At 39.2% G+C, this 18,278-nt stretch overlaps 1 protein-coding gene across 3 annotated transcripts in view; it reads left to right on the top strand.

Moving 5' to 3' along the window:
* The window catches only part of phkb (phosphorylase kinase, beta), a 209,300-nt gene that overhangs the window by 5,275 nt on the left and 185,747 nt on the right, over positions 1-18,278 (top strand). The window lies entirely within an intron of this gene.

Genomic DNA, 18,278 nt, shown 5'->3' with positions numbered 1-18,278 from the left:
ATATCAGACCATATTATCCTAAAATTTAGAAAAAAAAATATATTTTTTAAAAATTCTATCTTAAAATCTGTGATTTTTTTCTGTTATCTTCTGCAGGCCAGTTAGTTCTACGTCAGCCTGAACACCTAAATTCGGCCAATCATATATCAACGGTCATCTGTCAATCAAACATTTTTGGTCATAGCATCTTGATTCATATGTCGCAGCTAATATACACAACGGTTGAAATCAGAAATAAGAATAATTTCCTTTCACATTGAGTTCCGTCCCAGTGTTCATGGGGATAACAAAAAAACCCCAAAGATTTTAAAACTTTTGGGACACTATAGTCTGATAAAGAGTACATTTATATACATGTTTAAGCCAGAATGATTTGACATTTAAATATGATTTCCCTACGACTTTAACATCTCCATTCTGTGTCCTGCAACCATGCCGATCTACATAAAAAAGAAAAAAGAATTGTGTTGATAATTTGCTGGCTTCTGATGGAAAATACATCAAATATCGCCCTCCAGAATTACTATCTATGAGGAGTGGCGGCCTAGTGGTTAGGGCATAGCACTCCATCCCACCTGCCATTATTTGCTCTTTATTCCTTATTTCTGTTCTCATCTTTTTGTAATATATGGCATATAAATTGCTTAATTGCACAAACTCCTTAATCAAAGGGAGTGTCTCGATTGTCAAGTTCATAGAGTTCGATCCCCTACTCCCACAGACTTCCACTCTGGGTCCCTGAGCAAGACCCCACACTGCTCCCCGGGGGCCGCAGCCCAACTGCTTCCAACGGGATGGGTTAAATGTTCTTGTGACAGCGGAATGACAATAAAGTTGAATTCTATTCTATGTTTAGAATAGAATTCAACGCTGCTTGTGAGGCCAATCTATCCTCTACTGTTAATGCAGGAAGTTGTTAGCCTCGTGAGACCATCCTGATCCCGCGAGCTTTCAAGGTTTCACTCGCAGATCAGTCTGGAGACTCTCCGTTAAAGAAAATTTGGAGCCGTTCACCAAACGAACATCCAATCAGCGTTGGCTTTGAGGCGGGTTGAGGTGTGACGCAACGAGAAGCGCGACAGTTCAGTCTAAAGAACATGGCGGCTACAGCCGATGAAACTAGCGTTAGCGTGGCTATCGAGCAAGTTTTATGGGAATTACAGAGTATTTCTTCACTGAAAGGAGAGCAAAACACTGCTCTGGAGGCTTTTCTCAGAGGAAAAGATGTTTTTGCTCTTCTCACGACTGGTTTCGGCAAGAGTAGCCTGGCTTGTGGTTGTGTTTTCGTCGTCGCTCTGTTAGTACGTCATATGCTTCATTGATCTGATTGGTTTATTTGGCCCGTCTATCACCAACATGGGCCAATCAGCTAACCAGTATTTTCGTCCCTTCCCAAAATTACTTCAACGGAAGGTTTCCAGATGGATATGTGGAGCAAATCCATCTGGCGGAGTCAGGTTAGGAAGTTGTATGTAGTTGCATTTAATGTGCTCACACACACACGGAGAACAATCTAATTTCAAAAAGAAATAAGAAAGGAAAAATCAGGTCTTCATTGTGAACAAATCCAAACTGGAAGAAAACTTGCTTCCTTTCATCCATGACAGTGAGGTTTGTAAAGGTTTACTACTAAATATATTTTGTCGTTGCTAGTTGGAGCATAGGATTTAGTAATATTGTTGAAGACTGCTAGCTAGATTAATTCGGACACAGGAGGTCCTCGTTCACATTCGCAGTCATTGGGGCTGATCAAAGATACATTATGGAGGAGATGCAGGTCTGTTCGCAACTTTTATCTCACCTCTATTCACCATATATGGTCTGGGTATCCAAAAAAAGTTCCTTCAATCCCAGAAGGACACAAAGGTGATGATGGATATCTGTAAGAGCCCAGTGCAGGTGATAATTCTAGGATATGTAATCAGTAGGCTGCAGCACTACTGCAGGAGACATAAATACACATTAGCACTGATTGCTGAATTACTAGCAGCTGGGAGAGCAGCTCTGTAGCAGCAGCAGTAGCTCCCTGCGCTCACAGATAATGCCACACAGATAGTGTCCTCTGCTTCTCTGCTCATTTAGGTTTCCCTCTTTGGACCGAAATTGAATCTGAATAATAAAAAAAAGATTAACACATAACTACGCATAGATCTGTGATAGAGTTTGTGTTTAGTAGAGATTGTGGATGACTTCTGTTAGAGGTAATGAAAATGATAAAGAATGTGGAGCCGGTGATCTGACCAAAGATAAACTGGAACATTTGAAACAGTAACCTGGTCTCATATTTTCACTGAGCTGATGCATTTAAAACAAATGCTTTTTATTCATCTTATTGGTTTGTTTTAAAAATCAGTCGATATGTGTGACGGGAGGATGATCTGTGTCAACATGAAACAGAACGTTCCGACCACAGATTACAGCTATCAGAGCTGCATGTTTTTCCTTCTTTTTTCTTATGATATCCAACTAGACCCCCCACCCCCTTATACACACGCTTTTATTTCTAACTAAAATCAATGCAACTAGCAGCAGATGCAAAGAGCAGCAGGGGGAACAAGTCGAGCTCAGCACTTCCTGCAGCCTGCTAGCGCTACAGTAGGATTTAGTATTCAGCACAGAGGACCTTGTGTTTCCCTCGGGTTTATGTGGCTGTTAGGTTCTGATATTACAGAACGTGTCGTCCCTGAGGGCCGGCACTGATGTTACTACTCTGGCCATAAACTGCACTTTTCTTTGGTAAAGTCATTCAGTAGGGAGAAGTTCTGTGTGCAGAATGACAGTATCCTGTATCATATCTACGTTTTTCCATTGATCTCCTTGTAATTGTATAGAAAATAAGCCCAACTGTGAAGGATTTGAATGACTTTTTCTCCCTCGGGAATACTTTATGTATTTATTTTATTTATTTATTTGTTTAATTTAACAAGGACAGTACAATTAAACATTGCAACCAAACAGGTGGCCGATGTCCAAGTACATAAGGCTTGTAGCCATGGGCTAATTTGCAGCCTTCCTCCCTGGTTAGGCTTTTTAAACGGAGACCGCAACTCCCGTACACCCCCTCTCACACCGCCCTTTTGACTATGGTGCGGCTCTGCGGCTCCGGCAACAGGTCCGGAGATTTAACTCGCGAGAACAGAAGTTCGCTTGAGTTCACGTAACTTCACGCGATAACACGGCCCAAATAAGGATATTTGCGAGAGCTTGATGCGGAGGGCTCCGGCACGCCGCAAGGATAGCTTTCTTGCGGAATCTTCTGCAGCGCCGGAGTGTCTCGGTAACCGCAGCCGGTGAGAGAGGTTTACGTCTTTTTAATGACTTGGAATCACTGCGGCGCCGCACCCACCGCACCGGACCGGAGTCGGTGTGAGCAAGGGGTTAAAGGTCTTAGCATTAAGGGGGGGGGAGGTTAGTAACGACACACAGATGCATTAAAAAAAAAAACAAGAGAAGTTAAAACAAAAAAAATATGAATAAATAAAATAGGCTTAATTTCTTGTTGATTCTTGCTATATGCTCTGTTCGAAATCCTGGGGTGCGTCCATAGAAGGCCAGATTCGAAGGACAATTACGTCATAGCGCTGCGCCGAGGTCTGGTCGGATTCCAAGACTCCTCGTTATGCGACCTTAAAATGCGTCCTTCTTTTAACCTGATTTGAAGGACGGGTCCGATGTATCCTTGGTTTACCCAGGATTCACTGCCAGACCAAGCAAGCCGTGATCAGAGAAAAGGTTACTTGGCGCGGAAAAGTGGTGAAAATTGGAAGTTCAGTTCAAATCCTGTTTGATGGAGATTCACTGATTTCCTTGATTTGGTCCAATCGATGATCAAGGAGTTTTTCAATAGTAAATAGTTTTTCTTTTCTTTTATTTTTAGTGCAATTCTCTAAGAATTTATGTTCTCTTTTGGGAAAAAAGATCAGTTAAATACAGAAGCAATATAATATGTGAGATTCTGGATACATTTGTAAGCATGGCAGCTGTAAGTAATAAAGTGTGTGATTAGCACTAGGATGTAGTAAAGCTGAAACGACAGTAAAATGCTGCTTTTCTACTCTTTAAGCTTTGAATTGTCTGAATTGCATCCATTGCTCTTTACTAAGTGCATCAATTACCATAGTTTTTTTTAAAGAGTTAATTTAAAGAAGAGCTTTGTTGTGCCCTGTGGATACTATATAGTTCCAACCTAACGAGGAGTTTTCATTAGTTTCTCAAAGAGCAACTAATTTCTCTTTGTGCAGCTGAACTGGTCGTCCTTGCAAATGTTTTAAAGCACATGTGAAGAACTACATCACTTATACGTCAACATTAATCATTTCCCTTAATATGCATTTGTTGTAGCTGCTGGCAAAGTTACTGTCGGACTGACGATCAAAACTAAATTGTAAAACAAGGGCAAACAACTTAATCCTGCAGTAAAATTAGAACTGGACCATTGAGATTCTAAGAGAGGCTGTTGAGGAGTGCAGAGATGGCCGAGTCTATTAAGTGCCCTTGTAGATGCTAGCTGAGGGGGGGACGCATAAACAACTTTAGCTCTGACACATCGGGTAAAAGGAGCCAGTCTCAAGACTGTCTGAGAGCAAAAGTGACATAATAGAGAGGTGATAGTAGCTCTTATTTATTAAGGAAAAGTAGGTGATGATTTGTGTATTTCAGTTTTTCCATCTGTCTTGTTCTTGTTCGAGCTGTTTTTGATTGTTAATTTGGAATGTGTGAGATGGTTAGTAAGTAGATGTATAATGCAGACATAAAAGGTTGATAAAGTGTTGCACTCAGGTTTATTTCTACACCTTATTAATCTGGAATTCCTCCAATTGAATCGTTTCTGGTAAAGAAGGGATGTTCAGCGGAGCCTTTCAAGCTGATTGGGCGAAGCGACATTAATACCCCATTTACACTACCCTTGAAAAACCGTGCTGAGACCGGTCTGAGCTCAGTAACTGAGATAACTTATGGTGTGTAAATGGAAAGCAAACTGAACCGAACCGAGCTAACTGCAGACCAGTTCCAGAGGTGGGCTCGGCTCTGTTTTTCCCTGGCTCGGTTCCCTGATAACAAGAGTGCATGAGCAGAACGTTTCATCTCCGTCTGGCTGCACATCGTGATTCACACTCCATTCCAGTAGATGGCGGTAATGCCCCTCCGGAAACAGAAGAAGAAGAACAACTTCTTCATAAACTATAAACAACAATCGAAATCCTTTCCACAGAACATTTTAAATAATAACACCGAAGTACAGCAATAATAATCAAGCATAACTTTCTGAATGTGACAGGCGCCGCCATTTTGATTTGCTTGATTCCCTCTTTCTTCGTCTTCTTCTTCTTGTGTTTTATGGCGGTTGGCAAACAACTTTTGATGCATTACATCCACCAACTGCTTGATTTCCTCCTTCAATACCGGCAGTAATACCGCAGATCGTCACTAGGAGGCGAGGAACCGAGATAGCGTGATGTGTAAACGGTCGTCAGAACTGAGCTCGGACTGGTCTCGGCATGGATCCGTTTTTCAAGGGTAGTGGAAATGGGGTACTAGTTTCAACTTACCAAAGTTTGGTATTAGCCAATCATGGTGACAAATGAAATGGTAGCAGACACCATAAGAATCCACAAAACATATCGTTTTAGTTAGCATTTGACTTTTGTATCTCTGAATCTTTTTCTTTGTCCGTTTCTGTCTCCTTGAACCCCAGTTGGCCTCAGCCGATGGCCGCTCTCACTGAGCCTGGTTCTGCTGGAGGTTTCTTCCTGTTCAAAGCGAGTTTTCTTCTCTACTGTCACTACAAGCATGCTGGGTGTGAAGGATTGCTGTTGAGTCGATGAGTCGATGACAGTCGAAGTCAGCTGATTTCCCTGATACCTCTTTCACACTGGCTGAAAAACCCGTTTGAACTCGGAAACACTTGGCTTTTAGTTGCAGTGGGAAAAGCTGAGGTACGGTAGCTGTTAGGTTAAAGATAAGGTTGTTGTGATTAGGATTGGGTAAGGCTATAGAAAGGGATGAAAATTAATGCAAGGCAAGGTTATCAGTAAGACTGTAGAACTAGAATGTGTTTGCATTTCTGTTGTCTTCTATTATATATTAATTTATCTTATTTCCTCACTATAATAGTTTTCACTTGGTCTGTTTCACCTTGAAGGCCACACCATTCTCTGCAGGCTGGTGTTTGTAGACCAGACGTAGCTTCTTTCCATAACAAACCAGATTCTTTCTCAAGGTTTATTCCTAACATGTTACTGTTTAACCAAAGTGTCTGTAATTTTTTTTGACTCCGACTACTTTTCCATTGTTGTAAGTAAGGGGGAACGAACGCTGCTCAGGCAGAACAGGGCTGAATCCTGTGCTATTAGGGCTATATGATGAACTGTTCTCTCATTGCAAAGATAGGAATAAATGTGCCGACTGAGTGAAATCCATCGATCTCCGTTTATTTAACTAGGATGAATAGTTGAATACTTTTTTCCCACGACAGTTTCTTTCTCGGTTTATCTGTCCAATAAGTCCCTGTAAGGCTTGTGTGATTCATTAGGTAACTCAGAGAGAGCAACAGGTGTAGCTCTCAGTTGAAACTAATTTGTTGCTATCAGTGAGCGCAGCACTGCCTACAGCGGCGGTTTCGTTAAAGCCTCATAGATTCTAAGAAAAGCCTCTGCCAGATTGCTGTACACGAAGAATACAGCGCTGAGCGCCAAGCTTGTTTAATTGTTGTGTTGGGTGGCGGCTGGAAGCTGTCGTCCAATCCCAGCGGGGAACAAAGCCAACATTGTTATCAGCAGCACGCAGAGCCTTTTGCCAATATACCTGCTTTCTTTCAGTTTCTGTGAGGGGAAAGAGGTGGAGAGGGGTGAGGCTGGATGACAATGACAAATCAAACCAGTTGGAATTTTATTTTTTTTCCTCATCTTTTTTTTTTGCCGTCAGCTGTGCGGTGTTGCCATCCGTTTTGTCAAAAGCGGCCGTATTAAGCTGCCGCTGCTGGTGTGATTAAGCACTACATTTCTGTTATTAAGGGAAGAATAGCAGGGGAAGCTTTCCCTCCACCTCTTCTGGTTCATCCTTCAGTTTCCAACCACTCCTCCTTCGCTGGTTTCTTATTTATGTGCCAATATGGCTCCACTCCACTGACTCAGTCTGCTCCCTGATAACGCTGCTGCTGTTGGGCTCACACTGATTAAAAAAACGGAATTTTCTCTATTAGTTTGGTTTGTTTGAGATCAAAATACAGGCACGTTGTAAAAGTAGGAACGTTCTGTCTTGTCAGGGACTCGTTTTCCAAAGTGATAACGGTTGTTTTCAAGTAAAATCTTGTCTTATCAACAACATTAGGAAGTCTTTTTTTTGTTTGCTTAATTGATTTAATTCTCTCCTTTTATCTTGTTCCTGATTTGCAAACCAATGAAAGATTACTTGCACTCAGAACTTTGAATATTTTTCACTCTTTTTCAAACCAACATAATAGATTCGTCTGAGATGCTTTAGGCTGGTTGTCAGAGGAAAATTTTAAAGATGCCACAAATGATGATAAAAAAAATCAGTGATAGAAGAGTTTCTAGCAATGGTCGCACAGTTTCTGTCCCCAGACGCAAAACAAGAGAAGCTCATCGCATGCGACCTGATTTCACTCAGAACATGTAGATCTCAGAAGATAAATGTCAGCAGACCTCTAGAGGTTCATACTTCCATGTATAACATTTGAAGTTTGTCCTTTTTACCCGCTATAAACCTTCAGCTATGGGTAAAATAAAAAAAACTAATAGTATATTTAAAAAAAAAAAAAAAAAAAAAAAAATATATATATATATATATATATATATATATATATATATATATATATATATAGGTATACATAAAGAAAAAACAAGATGATGACAAGAATCAACGTACAGTGGAAAAAATCGAAATCTAGATAAGTAATTTTAAATTAAAATAAGTCCATTTATTCTTTAATTGAGTAGGTAAAAGAAACAATATTTATATTTATTTGCCAATAGAACAAGACAATTTACACTTATAATAAGAAAACACACTTGAATTGTCTTATTTCAAGTGCATATTATCTAATTATCTTATTTTAAGGGTAAAAATACTCATTCCATTGGCAAACTATCTCATTTAACACTCAAATTAAGGGTGCATATACCTAATTTAAGAGATTTTTTTACTTATTTCTAGATCGTCTTTCCAGTGTAATTATTCATATTTTAGTATTTAATAGCTCTATGTCTTGATTAACAAATTAATTCTGGTATAAACAAATAATGGGGAGTGGCGGCGGTGCAGCTTTAGCCCTCGATGTGGCCGTCACAGATTCAAATCCTGAACCGGTGACCTGTGACCTTTGCTGCACATCTTCCCCTTCTCTCTAATCCCATTTCCTGTCTGCCTAATTTTGAAAATTGACAAAAATAAAGGTTAAAGGCCAGTAAAGCCTAAAAAATACTGTAACATACAGGTTACACAGGCAGGCTACACTTAAAGATGCTTTGAATGTTTTGGACAGCCAGTCTTGTATAGCATTAATAGAAAAGTTTAATATTTATTTATGGCAGACATTAGTACATAGTGAATGGAAATAGAATAGCAAGATGAAGGACAGATGTATTGAGACATTAATACAGACGGATAGGGAATAAGGACATGAAATACATATACTTTTTCACACTTGGAAAATGCTAAATCGATTAATCAACCAACCATCCAACTAAACTTACAGGGTAAGGACTGAGCAGCCATGGGGTAGCGCTGGGCAGATCAGGTAAAGACGTTTGCTGTGTAATGACTTGGCATCCCGCTGTCAGGTGAAGTTGGCTAAAGAGACCTTTATCTGCTCGGTTTATAAATCAGGAAAAAGGAGAACACAGCTTAATGCCGCCATGACGGTGGAGGCCGAGTTAATGAAACAAGTCAGGGTTTCCGCAGGTCCTTGAAAAGTCTTAAAGGGCATTGAATTCTTCAAAATAAAACTAAGGCCTTAATTGGTATTAAAATGTCTTAAATCAGTCTTTCGTAGGTCTTGATTTTTAAAACATCATAAATAATTCAATTCAATTCAGTTTAGCGCCAATTAACAACACATGTCATCTCAAGGCACTTTACAGTTCAACCAGATCATCCAGTCAAATTGATTCAAAGTTTTCTATCTAAGGAAAACCAGTTGATTGCATCAATTCTTTGACTCAAATGCAATCCCTCACACTAAGCATGCTTGTAGCGACAGTGGAGAGGAAAAACTCCCTTTTAACAGGAAGAAACCTCCAGCAGAACCAGGCTCAGTGTGAGCGGCCATCTGCTGAGGGCCACTGGGGTTCAAGGAGACAGAAGCAGAGATACAAAAAGCAGCTGTAAAAGGCGGCCGCATCCAGGAAACACACAGCCAGGCAGACGAGCTCCGAGCCAGCTCCCATGTCAGAGGATGAAGAGAGCACATCTAGTCTGTCACAATTAGAGAAACAGGACCGCACTGGAAAACAGGCCGATCTCCAGCATCTAATAGGATGCTAATAGGATTATTTTTATTACGATTTATTTTTTTACTCTAAATAAAACGTTAAAATTGACAATTTGTTTTTATTTTTATTAAAAAAAAAATAAAATACGGCTCGCCATTATTGGTTCCGTCCCGATAGCGGAACCAATAAAGCGTTGTTGTGGCCGGGACATTTGGGAGATGCACCATTAACTTTTTGTCTGGAAAATATGAGCAAGTGTAAATGTAACCAAAATTGTCTCCAGCCAAGAGTTTTCTCCATGGCTAAAACCAGGGAACATACATGAGGCTCAGTGGATTTAGTGCAAGAAGTCATTCAAGCTCAGAACGATGGGAATTAAGGCAGTGGAGTCGCACATGCGAAGCACGAAACACAAAGCGTCAAAATCGAGTTACCGAGAAACAGCCGGTATTTCTCAGTTTAGTTCCACCCTTGTCTCTGCAACGCCTCCACTTATCACCAAATCAAACATACTAAGAAAACCATACAAAGAAAAATAGCTGCAAAAAAGACTTGGCACTGGTTATGTTGTGGCTTTAAAACTGATGAGTTTTGTTCCCTGCTAAAACAAAGTTTGTGAATTCAGTTAAATAATTGTTAAAATATATCTGTCATTTGTGTGTTTTTAGCTTTCTTCCTGTATGGGAAGCTTTTCAAAATTTAAAACATTGGTGCAGTGGTTTATGTTATAATAAACCTTTGGGTTAAGTTGTCGCAAGCAGGTTTTTCTTGTGAATTTGGTCTTAAAATTTTATTTCAAGTGGCATTAAAAAGTCTAGAATTTTACTTGCCTTATGCTGTAGGAACCCTGTTAGTAGTGACATTGGAATAAGTTAATTTGAGCTCTGAGATCTTTCTTTGAGTTCAAGATAGAAGCACCTGGAATAGTTATGTTGTGCACTCGAAGTTATAATCTTAATCTCAAACTGTCTTTATTTAATTCAGTGTAAAATGGGAAAGTTGTTTGAATGATGTATTGTATGCATGCCGGTGTGTGTATTTGGGTTTGTGAGGGAAAGAAAAGGCCCTTTGTAGTTCACCCCGTTTACTGCTGGTCATCTGGGAGAGCATTGCGCTCTGGTATGCGAGCATCAGCCAATGTGTTTACGCCTCTGTTGTTAAGATGGTTATTCTGCTACAATAAAGCACTTTGTGGCTAAAAGCACTTAATGAAAATGAACCGGTGTGTTTAGACATTGTGATCTAGGGTCACATTGTGTTCCATTACCCACGGGTCAATGTGGGGCTTTAAATGCGGGTAAAACGGGAAGGGTCTCAGTTCTGAGAACAGATTGTACAGATCTAAACAAAGGACTACTTATAACAAGAAAAGAATATTTTAGAATAAGTTTGTCCAAAGTCGTTCCTGGAGGACCGCCCCGACTCTGGGACCTCAGTAGCAGAAGATTGGCAAAGAAATGGGCCCGATTATCTTGCTGTCTGAACCCCCGTCTGCGTGGATCAGAAAAAACTCCCCGTTTGGAAGGACAAAGCATCTCCATAAATCATCAAGGCTCTGAGGTTTGGTGTTTAGTTGTATGCTGTAGAGGAAACAGAGAACTGTGACATTTATTGGCACTTATTCTATTAAAATATACGCTGGAGATGGAAACATGTTCAATAACGCGGCGGCGTGTAAGCTGCGGGGAAATCTTGTCACACAAATAGAAAATTGCCTTCAAATCCCTATATAGGGACGGCTGCAAATAGGAGAGGGCGAAAAAAAACACGGTAGTGCAAATTTTTCATTTGTCCCTTAATTGCTCTCATTAAGTATGATATGGCAATGGTGGCAGGATTTAAAGCTAACCTGTTAAATCCTATGGAAGCTTTATTTTCTATTTATTTCATTAATCCAAAAAGTCGTTTTCTAAGCTTTCTGTTTTAGCCTTTCTATTTTTTAAAGATGTATGAATAAATGAATAAATTAAGAAAGTGGAAAATAGTTTCAGATGGAAGAAAAAACTTTAAATAAAGGGAAAAAAAGTTTTTGTTTTTTAAATTTGCTTTTTAGAAATGAAAAGATAAAGCTTTTGCTCTTGTATACCACACCTATGTTTTAAATACTTAATAATTAGATGCCTGGAAGGGAATATTTTTCTTCTTTTTCTTCTGCACTGATGAGCTCAGGCAGCAGAGAAACATCTACTAAAACGGTTTCATTTTGTTTTGGTTTGTTTATTACATAATGTCAAAACCGAAACACATTGATGCATTTTAAAACACTTTAAAAGCTTTAAAATTAAAATAAAAGACGATCTCTGAAGTTTCCGTTCCTGCTTTGCTCTAATAATGTTTCTAAACAGGTGCTTCTTCTGTTGTTCTGTTTTATTTTTCTCTTGTTGTCATTTCTCCAGGCTGGTGGAGCAGTGAAATGGTCCATTGTAAAAGAGCAGCCTGTGTGTGTCTGAAACATTAGCTGCTGATTTAGTGGGACATTAGCTTGATGGATGGCTAGGCAGAAAACTCCCAACAACAGATGATTTGCATGCAGAGAAAATTTTAGCCTGAGACCAAACGGCGTTCAGCCCTTTCAGCTCTTTATTCTACTTTCTAATCCAGAATATATTGATAAATCTCTCCGAAGCTCTATAGGAATAAATCATCTCTTACTCCTCTCACCTTCAATGAGAAATGGAGGATTTTTCAAAAACACTGCATCCAGTATCCAGACCTTTAGAGCATTTACAACTCATTAAATAAATTCTAAAGTCTACACTGGAAAAATAATCTAGAAATAAGTGAAAAGGTCTTAAATTTGGCGTATTTACCCTTAATTTGAGTAGGTAAATGAGATAGTTTGCCAATGGAATGAGTATTTTTACTCTTAAAATAAGATATTTAGATAAAATGCACTTGAAATTAGAAAATTATCATTGTTTTTTCTTATTTTAATTGTAAATTGTCTTGTTCTATTGGCAAAATGTATCTTTTACCTCCTCAATCCAAGAAATAATGCACTTATTTTAAGAAAAAAGTACTTATCTAGATTTCGTTTTTTTCCAGTCTAGATATTAATTTCACACGCTGCTTTTTGTTTTGTTCATATTTTAAGGAGTTCTTCTACTTTTACAGCATATTTGGCTTTCTTAAACTCACTTGGAAACCACAGAAATATTTTCTTTCTGCTTATTTGTATTTAAAGCAAAAGTTTTCAAGTTTAGACTGAAGTATTCCCTCAATACTTAAGATTTTCTGGTCATTATAGCACTTTGAGTGCCCGTTTATGTCAGTCTTAGCTTCTCTTTAAAGACAAGAGCTAAGTAAGCTAAAACCCAGATGTGATCAGATCTATTTTAGGTTCTCTGATGTGGGACCTCATCAGGCGGGGGGAATATGCTCTTCTCTTTATAAGTATCTCCATGATGTTTCAGTGTCCTGGTTTGCTATTAGATTATGCTATGCTATTTGCTATGTTGGTGATAGACGGGCCAAATAAACCAATCAGATCAACGAAGCATATGACGTACTAACAGAGCGACGACGAAAACACAACCACAAGCCAGGCTACTGTTGCCGAAACCAGTGTGGAGCAGAGCAAAAACATCTTTTCCTCTGAGAAAAGCCTCCAGAGCAGTGTTTTGCTCTTCTTTCAGTGAAGAAATACTCTGTAATTCCGATAAAACTTGCTCGATAGCCACGCTAACGCTAGTTTCATCGGCGGAAGCCGCCATGTTCTTTAGACTGAACTGTCGTGCTTCTCGTTGCGTCACACCTCAACCCGCCTCAAAGCCAACGCTGATTGGACGTTCGTTTGGTGAACGGCTCCAAATTTTCTTCAACGGAGAGTCTCCAGACTGATCTGCGAGTGAAACCTTGAAAGCTCGCGAGATCAGGATGGTCTCACGAGGCTAGGAAACACACAGCCAGGCAGACGACCTCCGAGCCAGCTCCCATGTCAGAGGATGAAAGAGAGCACATCCAGTTAGTCACAGTCAGAGAAACAGGACTACACTGAAAAACAGGCCAAGTTCCAACATCTTTAAACAAAGGTGTTGATGGCAGCAGCACAGCTGATATTTCTCTCCAGAATCATGTCACAGCCAAACAGGAACAGACCAGATAAAGCTGCTATGAGAAAAAGCAGAGATGGCATGAAGTTAAAGATGGAATAAAGCAGAATGATGAAAAAGAGGTCCCTTTGTCCTCCAGCAGTCTAAGCCTATAGCAGCATAACTATAGAGATAGCTCAGGATAACCTGAGCCACTCTAACTATAAGCTTTATCAAAATACAGTAACGATTCTATAATAGCTCAGCCATGTAGCAGCAGAAATCTGTTTGGGATTTTCTGCATGTAAAGAGGTCGAACTCCAATTTATTAGTAGGTGGGCTTTTTGGGAGCTTTATTATTCATCTGTTCTAATTCCCTCCATCAATCACCTAATTCCTTTGCCAGTGTGACAGCCACCTCCACTCCATCACTTCACTCACGCTGCTGCAGTCCTTCATCTCTCTCCTCCAGCAGTCGTTACTTCTACTGTTTATACGAACAGATACCCAGGCATCCTTTCTGTCCCTGCTTGGTTCTATCATACAAACACAAACACACAAAGACTCGACACATCTTCATCATCATGTCTGACCTCTGTTTCTATTGTAGTCAGTCTTGATTTCTCTCTCTGGTCCTGAATCAAAGTGCAACCGTAGTGGGGGGGGGCTTTTCATTAGCAGCAGAATAATGTTAGGATGAAGAATGAATGCATCCATCTGAGCACATTAGTTATCGTCGAGGAGAACTCTGCCAGAGACGTCTCTTTGTTTTACTGGGTTAGATTTCAGCACATGTTCTGTTTATGCTTTCCTCACTGAGCAATATGAGGGATGCCTTTTAAATTCAAAGTCTGGCTTTATTCTTGCCCTATCCCCGACAGGAGCCAGATTTTCTTAATAAAGCCCCAGATGAATGTGTTTTAAGCCCCATTATTTCCAGACAGAAGACTCTCCCTATTATCTGCTGTGGTTTTCCGTTCTCTCAGGGAAAACTAGGATGATTTGTTGATGCTGCTACTTTTACTATCTTAGAAGGAAACTGGGGATTAAAATGAATACCAGCGGGCCGATTAGCACTGATCCACTACACATAAGGTACTTTGCTTCGGTTATTTATGAACCCTTCACTTTATTCACACTTTGTTGAAAACCTGAATACGTTTATTTTTATTGAATATATATCATTTAACAATCCCAGAGGAACCTAATAAAGAAATTGTGTTTTTGCTTTTCTTGTTGGTCCTAAACTCGAAAGGATTAATTAAACCAAGGAATTTTTATGTCCGTCTATATACAGACGGTACGGAACTTATTCAGAACCCTTTACATTTTTCACTCTTTGTTTCATTGCAGCCATTTGCTAAAATCAAAAAAGTAAATTTAATTTCTCATTAATGTACATTCAGCACTAACCTGACTCCGCCAGATGGATTTGCTCTGCATATCCATCTGGAAACCTTCCGTTGAAGTAATTTTGGGAAGAGGCGAAAATACTGGTTAGCTGATTGGCCTATGTTGGTGATAGACGGGCCAAATAAACCAATCAGATCAACGAAGCATATGACGTATTAACAGCCAGGCTACTCTTTCCGAAACCATTCGGGAGAAGAGCAAAAACATCTTTTCCTCTGAGAAAAGCCTCCAGAGCAGTGTTTTGCTCTTCTTTCAGTGAAGAAATACTCTGTAATTCCGATAAAACTTGCTCGATAGCCACGCTAACGCTAGTTTCATCGGCTGAAGCCGCCATGTTCTTTAGACTGAACTGTCGCGCTTCTCGTTGCGTCACACCTCAACCCGCCTCAAAGCCAACGCTGATTGGACGTTCGTTTGGTGAACGGCTCCAAATTTTCTTTAACGGAGAGTCTCCAGACTGATTAACGAGTGAAACCTTGAAAGCTCGTGAGATCAGGATGGTCTCACGAGGCTAACTCAGCACCCCATATTGACAGAAAAAAAGGGAAATGTAGACATTTTTGCAAATTTATTAAAAAAGAAAAACTGAAATATTACATTGGCGTCTGAATACTTTCTGTACCAACTGTATTTTAATTTAGATTTAACAAAGATGTTCTTGGAAAATGCAGCTAATTTCATTATAAAAAGGACCTGATTCACAGTCATTTAGAAATAAATATTATTATTTATAATTACAGAGTTTTACTAAATAGAAATATGTTGTTTTGAAATTTCTCAGAATTAATTGTTATGCAGTTATTGTGCCTTTGCTAAAAACTGAACTTCTTTGTTTCTTGATGCCCATTTAATCATCAAAATAAAGAAAAACAAAACAAATGTATACCAAGCAAAATGTTCTTTCAGCGTCCGACAGGTACTTTACTTTTTAAAATACTAAATTTTGGTTTCCACTCATTGAAATTCTCTTTTAAAAAGTTGATTTTGAGTTGCAGCAATGTCGGAACCTTGATAAGATAATACACAAAAGGTGCCATCATTAAACATTCCTTTCAGATTTCGTCAGTTTTTCTTTCTTCTGTTCACCCAAGTGTTTCTATTCATCAATGATAATCTGGTCACTACAAATTTTTTTTGGCAACACCATTTGGAAGATTTCAAACAATCTGTTTTGTCTCTCATTTTTTACGAAGTTGTAACTGTTCAGAAAAAAAATAAATAAGAGTTCCTAAATCTCTTAATGTTTTTCGACACGAGGCAACATGTGCTGTAAATACCATGAATGGATAGATGGAAGTAGATGAACTGTCCCATAAATAATCAGTTTTGTAAATCTGAACAAATTTGATTCACTTGATTAGAGGGTTTACCATCTGCCTGCACTACCTGATATTTTTACATCATCTGTTATTAAAAAACATGCAACAAGAAGCTGGATTGTTCTGCTAGCCGTGCCTTTACCCTAAAGAAACCATCTATATGCAATCTGGCAGAACGGATATTTAGCAAAGGGAAAGAGGAAAGCATTTTTTCTTTATTTACAATGGGCAGCTTTATACTTTAAACCGAAGGACTTTAACAAGGGGTCCATGACCCCTAGGGGGTCCACAGAGGTACTGCATGGGGGTCCCCCCTGCAATTTTTTCTACTTATTGAAATGTCTTTAAATCCACATTATGATGAATTCAACAGACTTTAGTAAACAGATAAATGGAGGCAGAAGATGTCTTTCAGTCATCAATGCTCACATTCAGCGACACACAGGAGCTCTTTCAAGCTGGACACCGTTTCATTCACAACACCTGTCCTATCAACCAGGAACCTGAATCAGAAATACTAAAATTACTTTGGTTACATGACACCGTCTGTAATAGAGTGACTATAGGACCAGTTTGATCTAAGAAACTTTCATACATTATATATAATTAGAGGGCTCCCGCTCCACCTCTCCATCCTTGGTCCTTGGCCTGGAAAACTTTGAAGACCCCTGCATTAAGCCATCTAATGCCTTGAGTGATTCACATGGATGCTACATTTTTTTAGCTGTTATTTCTGTTTTTAGTTATCGAGACAATGTGTTTTTTTTGTTTGTTGTCATAAAAAAGCAAAATTAGGAAGTCTTTTTGGGGTTTGTTTCTTCATTTCCTGTTTGGTTTGGATGTAGAAGCTGAGAAAAGGAAATGGCATTGTTTAGACACAAGCAGAAAATTGCTAACAGTGGCTCTAACTACTAATCCAGTTTCTGCTCTCAGCATAGACCCAACACACTTACATCTGAGGCGTCCTAATGTCAGCCAAGCAGGGTCCACATGTCCTGAAGGAAGCCATTAAATCCTAAATACACATTCTTCATTTATGCTACAGACTGATTCAGCTGTCAAACTCAGCAGGACTTAGAGAAGCTGGAAGTTTGCATAAGAAAGTCAACTTTGACCTTCTTCAACCAGCATTAAGAAAATAAAAACAACTTTTTTATCCCTTAATTAATTTTACTGCAGCATATTTTATTAGCTTCCATAAGAAGAGGAGAGCCGTTTTGTGTTCTTTTGAAATCTCTTTACAAAGAACACATTCAAATCTAAGTCAGTTTTTCTTTAAATAAGCGGAGTTGGGAAGAAACCCATAGATTTTACTCAAGTAAGAGTAGAGCTACTTTAAATCTTTTTACTTAAGTTAAATAGATGGTAATCATTCAAGAAATAAATTAAGTAAGAGTAAAATATTCCAAAAACGTAAAAACAAAGGACGTTGTTTTCAAAGTTTGACGTTTTGCTTCCCGTCAAGGAAGCTTTCTTAATTCAAAATGTCTGGATTAGCGTTGAGTTCCAAGTCTTATAGAGTGGTCGAAATAAAGCCTTGTTATGGGTTAGAAAACATGCAAATTGAAGCGGAAGAACAGGTCCACCTCTTAGTAATGGGAGGCATTGAGGTCTTTGTTAGGCTTCCATACCCGATACTGGCCTATGCCTCTGAAAAGGGAAGGTGTCATTGTTGGCCTGGCTGACCATGCGAGATGTGTTTGTCCCCTGCATGGTGATGAGGATTGAGATTATAGAGGGAAGAAATCAACTCTATCACTGCGTTGTAGGTTTGTTAGAAATGGAACCTGAGTCCACCTCCTCTGTTTAAGGTTGTTTTTTTTCTCTTAGCATAAATGGCTTCCTTCACTTGTCTTCTTTGTCCAAAATGTGAACATTCTGGTCCTCAAATGTCTTTTGTCCATAAGGTATCCATCTAATGGACTTTGTTAGGCTACTCTATAAAGCCTGGAACTCAACCCTAATCCAGACATTTTGAATCGTAAAAGCTTCTTGGATGGGAAGTCCACTGGTTTGATTTCTTTTTTTTTTTAACTTTTTTGTAATGTCTACGACCTGGATGA

The sequence above is a fragment of the Cyprinodon tularosa genome, unplaced genomic scaffold (assembly GCF_016077235.1).
Source record: "Cyprinodon tularosa strain WSP-4 unplaced genomic scaffold, ASM1607723v1 ctg67, whole genome shotgun sequence".
Classification (NCBI taxonomy): Eukaryota; Metazoa; Chordata; class Actinopteri; order Cyprinodontiformes; family Cyprinodontidae; genus Cyprinodon; species Cyprinodon tularosa.
This window is presented reverse-complemented; position numbering and strand designations above follow the sequence as displayed.